Raw genomic sequence first — 7,640 nt, forward strand, 5'->3', positions numbered from 1 at the left:
TGAACAAATATACACTGGCTACTGTTGGATGAAAGTACTCAGAATTCAAATCGGAGGCTGCAGAGTAAATTCTACCAAAACATGTATTTTGTTTGTACTGACTCAAAAGCCTAATATTTTACTGAATTCAAGACACAAAGGGACAATTTTGTGCAATCAGTAAACTAACCAGCGAACCATATTAGGATTATGTTGTCCCTTTTTGTTTTAGTCCCGGAAACTTTCCATAGTAAGATGAAAATGGGTAAAATAAACATGAAATAGCATCAAGATTGAATTACTAACCAATAGCCAATAATAACATTAATAATATGTTCAACTCTGGATCAGAGGATAGAATAACTGTGTATAGTCCCCTTGGTGGTTTTGCTAGCCACCCAGAACACTGCTGAGTTATCTCACTGAACATCCACACTTTTATCTTAATAAAAATGTCACTGTAGTGCTATGCTCAGTTGTGTCCAACTCTCTGTGACCCCATGGACTGTAGCCGCCAGGCTCCTCTGTCCATGGAACTCTTCAGGCAAAAATACTGGAGTGGGTTGTCATTTCCTACTCCAGGGGATCTTCCCAACCCAGGGGTCAAACATGGGTCTCCTGCTTGCAGACGGTTTCTTTACTGTTTGAGTCACCAGGGAAGTCCCCAAAATGTCATTAGCATGTTAAGAAAAGATATACTCTTCTTTGAAAAACAAGGGTACCATTTTCTTTCTCCATTATGATAATTTATGATCTCTAAAACTGATTAAGTCTTATAGTGCACAATTTACCAGCAGGCTGCTAGTTTCCACAAGTAGGTAAGTTGGCTGTTTCAACAGAAATAGCTTTTGAACTGGTCTTTCTTTTTTTCTGTCCAGCTTACAAATAAGCACATAACTAAGGCATATTATATCTAAAGTGTAGTTTTGACTGTCTTAGACTGAATTCTAAGTCCTAGAATTAGGAAAACATTTGGGTGAAGGAATAAGAAATAAAATATTAATAGTTTCCTTTCTCCTTTCTGGGCAAAGGTCAACACTAGGGACAAATTTTCCATGGCCCTTGCTGTTCTCCCAGCTCTTGGTGTCTGGGGGCCGGGGTCGGGGGTGGTTGGGACAGGTGTGTGGCGGTGGTGATGGGATGGTGGTGGTAGGAAATGACCTTTGCTTGGTGCCAGTGCTGGTTTAGTTGCTAAGTTGTTTCTGAACTTGCAACCCCAGGACGGTAGCCCACCAGGCTCCTCTGTCTATGAGATTTCCCAGGCAAGAATACTGGAGTTGGTTGCCATTTCCTTCTCCAGGGGGATCTTCCTGAACCAGGGATCGAACCCGCATCTCCTGCATTGCAGGCAGATTCTTTCATGGTTTCACAGGGAGGAGCTCTGTAGCCTAACATTCCTGGTCTTTCCCATCATCCGAGGGGTTTGGAGGAGAGAACTAGCATGTGTGGCTTAGCCCCTTTGGAGTTACTTTGGATCTGCATTGGTATCCAGGTTTGTTCTCTGAAATGAGGTAAAGGAGACTGTCCTTACAGAGAAATCCTGAAGCATCAAAATTTTACCATGACCAAGGAAAGTAAGTACATTGAATACAGGGATGAAATATTAGTGGGACCCCCCTGGCTCACAGATCTAAGGCACTTTCTCCAAACTACTTTACCAGTAACAAAGATAAGATCATCACATCATCTGTCTGGCTGCTACATCTCTCTCTCCCTCAAACTGGTTTCCCAACTCAGGTACAGAGAGAAGAGGTATCATCGATTAACCCCCAAACCTTCAGATATATGTTTCTTCCTTGTGTCTCACCAGAGCATCCCAGCCCTTTAAAGATCTCAAACAGCCTGTTCCCAAAACTGCTACCCCTTCAGAGCGTATGCTCTGGGCGCTAGTCACAATAAGAATGTAACATTTGTGTAGCGCTATATAGTTTGCACAAATTTCAGATGCATTTATTATAACATTTGATCTTCACAACAAGGTAATAGAGAAGAAATTCCACCGTTTTGTAAATACAGAATGAGACAGTCTGGATACTGAGCTAGGTTGTTAGGTTTGGCATCACTTTTGACTCCAAATCTGTGCTCTTTCCTTTGTCCCACAAACATATGAAGGGCAAGTAGGACTCTTTTTTGAGAAAATTGCAACTTTGAAGGAGGCTTAGAAGGGTGGTTTCCAGAGGTTGGGTGCGGGGAGGGGAAATGGGGAGTTGTTTAACGGGTACAGAGTTTCAGTTTTGCAAGGTGAACACTTTCTGGGTTGTATTGGAGAAGGCAATGGCAACCCACTCCAGTACTCTTGCCTGGAGAATCCCAACAATGTAAATATTCTTAATACCACCAAACTGTACACTTAAAAACAATTAAGATGGCAAGTTCTATGTTATGTGCATTTTACTACAATTAAAAAATGTCTTTTAAAGTGAATGCGGCTGCCGCTAAGTTGCTTCAGTCGTGTCCGACTCTGTGCTACCCCATAGACGGCAGCCCACCAGGCTCCCCCGTCCCTGGGATTCTCCAGGCAAGAACACTGGAGTGGGTTGCCATTTCCTTCTCCAATGCATGAAAGTGAAAAGTGAAAGTGAAGTCGCTCAGTCGTGTCCGACTCTTAGCGACCCCATGGACTGCAGCCCACCAGGCTCCTCCGTCCATGGGATTTTCCAGGCAAGAGTACTGGAGTGGGGTTTAAAGTGAATAATGCTTATTAACTCAAAAGAATCTCTTCTGTGGTACACAGAAGATTGTGTACAACTTGATCAAGTGAAAAAAATTCAGTGATCACAGATGTTTTGGTGGGGGTGGCTAGCGGTACAGGTGGGAAGACGAAGATGTAGGTTTGGGGGAGTCAAAGGACTAGATACAGGTGGCCAAAATCACTATAGTGCCTCTTTCTTCAGTTAACCACTACCCACATAAAGACAAAACAAAATAAAAAAAGAACAAAATTCTTTTCCTCATCACAGTTTTCTCTTTCACTTCACATCTTACCTAATCATTGCTGTTCACAGTGTGGCTGTGGATCAGTGGAGTCTGGGCCATCTTAGAAATGCAGACTCTTAGCTCCCACCCAGACCTACTGGGTGAGAATCTTAACAAATCCCAGGTGAGGTGCGCATTCTGATCACTGCATGCTTGTCTAAAAGCTCCTGATTTTCTCACACCTGCATAGCAGTCACTGTGTATATGACAGAGACACGTACTTCCATGCTGTCAACAAAAGGAACTAAAGAATCTCTGATGAAGCAAAATCAGCTTCCATTACAGCTTTGACTCAAAGGATACGAAATTTAAAAAATGAAGTAGCATTAGGTGATCTGAATTGCGATTGCAGATCTGTTAGCTGTGGATCTTTTGGCAAATCACTTCACTAAAACTCTTCTGTTTCAGTTTAGAAATAGAGATAATAACCACTCTGAGGCCTACGTCGTGGAGCCAATATGAGGGTTCAGTTCAAGAAGAGGATATAAAAATGTTCTTTTTAAAAAGGATGAAATACTCTCACTAGAAGCATAAAAAATATTAAATAATGTTTTGGTATGTATAAATACTCATGTAAGAATTTCTTCTTAAACCAGTGTGAATGTATCACGTTAAAATTATTGCATTATATATATACATACATATGAAAATATATATATACACACACACACACACACTTTGACCATATACAATACTTTGGCCACCTGATGCAAAGAACCAACTCATTGGAAAACACCCTGATGCTGGAAAAGATTGAAAAAGGAGAAGAGGACAGCAGAGGATAAGATGGTTGTATAGCATCATCGACTCAATGGACATGAACTTGGGCAAACTCTGGAAGATGGTGAAGGACAGGGAGGTCTGGAGTGCTGCAGTCCATGGGCTTGCAAAGAGTTGGGTATGACTTAGCAACTGAACAATAGCAATACATATATATGTGTATCAAATTAATTTGTGTGTGTGTGTATGTATGTATACACACATATTAATTGGATCCGCTAGGTTTCTGAAGTAAAACAGCATGTTTTACTTCAATTGGTGCCCCAACCCTTTGTGAATGGAGCAGGTAGAGATCAATCAATCCAGGTTGATAAAGCAATGTCATAAGAAATATGTGACAACACTTAGGACCCAGAAGGCACCTTGTTCCCTGTATATGGTGAAGAGAAGAACCTTCCTGTATGCTCTACCACTCACCCGAGTGACAAGAAAAATAAATAAATCCTAGCTCTTGGTGGAGATCTATTATTTACTGGTTGAGAGCACAGCCTTTGGAGTTGGAAAGCTCCAGAAGCATATCTTGATTCCTCTAAAGCTGTGTGACCTTGGTAAAGTCACTCCCCAACTGCTCCTACTTCACCTCTGTAAAATGAAGGTGATAAAGTACTGTCCTCTTCAGGTTACAGTGAGAATTAAGAAATATAATATGTTGGGTGGTTAGCACAAAGCCAACAGATAAGAAACACTCATTAAACGTTAGCTATCATCATCCTTGGGCTTCCCTAGTGGCTCAGATGGTAAAGAATCTGCCTGCAGTGCAGGAGACCCAGTTTAATTGCTGGGTCAGAAAGATCTCCTGGAGAAGGGAAAGGCTACCCATTCCGGCATTCTTGCCAGGAGAATTCCATGGATAGAGGAGCCTGGCAGTTCATGGGATCACAGAGAGTTGGACAGGTTTGAGTGACTAACACACACACACACACACCATCAGCATCATTCATCTACATGAAAGGATATGATTGTACATCAACCCCTCTTTTCCAGGGTTAAAGTCAGTGGAGGAGAGCACACTGTGAGAAATTCCTCATACAGAAAACCTCCTGGCAAAACTTTCTTTTGCGATGCCAAGGAAACCAGCCAGCAAAGAGAGTAAAGTTCAAGATTATTTGTCATAAACTTGCATTTTGTCAGTTACACAAACTCATATAAGGGTTGCAATACTGCCAGGATGAGGGCATGGATGAGGATAGCCTTTTTCACATTTCAAAAAGGATCCAGTAGGTGAAAGCAAGGCAGTACCTTCCCGGTCTTCTGAATCGTTTCCGCTCTTCCACCTGGGTGAGGTAGTTCACGCTGCGTACTCAACGACTGACAGGAAGACAAAGAGGGAGCTGACCCACAGGTACACGTCCACAGCCTTGATGTAGGACACCTGGGGCATGGAGGCACTCACCCCGGAGAGGATCGTGGACATGGTCAGCACCGTGGTGATTCCTGCCGTTCAAGAACAGTGTATGAAAGCTCAGTGACAGCACCATTCAGCTTTAGGTTCCAGAGCCAGAGGACACCATGGGGGACATTTCCAGGTCGCTATCTGCTGATCACAAGGTGTGAGGGCGGGAATCTCAGCAAGTCAACCGAGTACAGCTTGAGCCTAAGCCAGAACCTCCCGTTGGGTTTTTCTTCCTATGTCTTTTTCTACCTCAGCCCCACTGTCCATGATGTCCCCTTCCCTCCAGCTAAGTTTCCAGAGTCAGACGTTGTCCCTAAAGATTCATGGCTCCCCACCTCAGCTGGGCCTCTTTTAACCATCCCAGAAAAGTAATAAAAATGTATTCCATTTTTTAAAATTCTCTGAGATTGTCTATACCAATTTATTTCAGATCCTGCATATATGCATTAATACAATATTTGTTTTTCTCTTTCTGACTTACTTCACTCTGTATGACCATCTCTAGGTCCATGCATGTCTCTGCATATGACCCAGTTCTGCTCCTTTGTATGGCTGAGTAATATTCTATTGTAAGGAGGAGAAGGGGATGACAGAGGATGAGATGGCTGGATGGCATCACCGACTCGATGGACATGAGTTTGAGTGAACTTCGGGAGCTGGTGATGGACAGGAGGCCTGGCGTGCTGCAATTCATGGGGTCGCAAAGAGTTGGACACAACTGAGCAACTGAACTGAACTGAACTGACCTCACTAAATATTCTGAATATTCATTGAAAGGACTGATGCTGAAGCTGAAGCTCCAATACTTTGGCCACCTGATGTAAAGAACTGGCTCATTGGAAAAGATCCTGATGCTGGGAAAGATTGAAGGCAGGAGAAGGGAACGACAGAGGATGCGATGGTTGGAAGGCATCACCGACTCAATGGACATGAGTTTGAACAGCTCCAGGAGCTGGTGATGGACACGAAGCCTGGTGTTCCTGCAATCATAGGGTTGCAAAGAGTCAGACACGACTGAGTGACTGAACTGAATTGAACTGAACTGAAGCAGAAATAGAGACACAGACATAGAGAACAAACAGATGGATATCAAGGGGGGAAAGGGGGAAAATGAACTGGGAGATTGAGATAGACATATATACACTATTGATACTATGAATAAAATTGATAACTAACAAGAAACTACGGTATAGCACAGGGAACTCTACTGAGTGCTCTGTGGTGACCTAAATGGGAAGGAAAGCCAAGAAGAGGAGATATGTGTAACTGATTCACTATGGTATAGCAGAAACTAACACAAATGTAAAGCAACCATACTCCAGTAAATTTTTTTTAATTTTAATTGAAGGATAATTGCTTTACAGTATTGTGTTGGTTTCTACCAAAACATCAACATGAATCAGCCATAGAAAAAAATTCTTCTGAAAAAGAAATTAATCCTAAAACCATTTCCACCATATTCCCCATCGTTTCACAACTTTTATGGTAAGAAAGTCTTCATGTCAATCTTAAATCTTTCGTTTGTCAGGAGTGCTCTTTAGCAGCATTAAAGATTGCTGTCCCGGTACTTTTCTTTCACGTAGAATACTTACAGGCCATTGTCATTGCTATCACTTTGTCCCGTGTTACTGAAACACAGTCAGTTGAGACTCAGATTGGAAGTGTGGTGGTGGGGCTTAGTTCCAAGTATTTATTAAGCAGCTGCTGCTGCTAAGTTGCTTCAGTCGTGTCCGACACTGTGACCCCATAGACGGCAGTCCACCAGGCTCCCCTGTCCCTGGGATTCTCCAGGGAAGCCATTTCCTTCTCCAATGCAGAAAGGAAAAAGTGAAAGTGAAGTGGCTCAGTCATGTCTGACTCTTCTCGAGCCCATGGACTGCAGCCCACCAGGCTCCTCTGTCCATGGGATTTTCCAGGAAGAGTACTGGAGTGGGGTGCCATTGCCTTCTCCGACTAAGCAGCTGCTAACACCAATTACTTTTTGCCCCACTCCTCCCATACCCTGTCTTCCTATTTTTCCCACTTCTTCCCTACTATTCCCTTCTTACTGCTTTCCCTTTCATTTCCTTTTCTCTTCCTTTCCCATCTTTAATCCCTGCAATGGGCATCAGAGGTAATGAGATCAAGATTCTGGGGGACCAGGGAGGAAAGGAGCGACGGAGATTCCTTAATAAAAATGACAAACTTTAGGGAGAGCTCTTCTGTGTCTACACTGATTTCTCAGAGAGAGGCTGCAAGAGTAGTGCATGGAGGAAAGCCTAGTATTGTAAATATTCGAAATGTATGCTGGCTGGCATGGTTTTCTTTCTTAACTTCCACCAGGGAGGTGCAAATGGAATCCTTAATGATTTTTATAAGTTGTGAGGACATTTTAATGTCAGCAGACAGAGTCCCAACAGCAGGAAGAACACTGTGATTTACTCCTAAAATGTACAGACACAGCAGGTGGACAGCTCTCAGCCACACATTCCTACCTTTCAACAAATTCTATCATTTTGTAAGGTTTTCATCT

At 42.8% G+C, this 7,640-nt stretch overlaps 1 protein-coding gene across 1 annotated transcript in view; it reads right to left on the reverse strand.

The window, feature by feature from the left end:
- GABRR3 (gamma-aminobutyric acid type A receptor subunit rho3) overlaps positions 1–7,640 on the reverse strand; it is a 52,081-nt gene that overhangs the window by 2,593 nt on the left and 41,848 nt on the right. The window lies entirely within an intron of this gene.

The sequence above is a fragment of the Bubalus bubalis genome, chromosome 1 (assembly GCF_019923935.1).
Source record: "Bubalus bubalis isolate 160015118507 breed Murrah chromosome 1, NDDB_SH_1, whole genome shotgun sequence".
NCBI classification, from domain to species: Eukaryota; Metazoa; Chordata; class Mammalia; order Artiodactyla; family Bovidae; genus Bubalus; species Bubalus bubalis.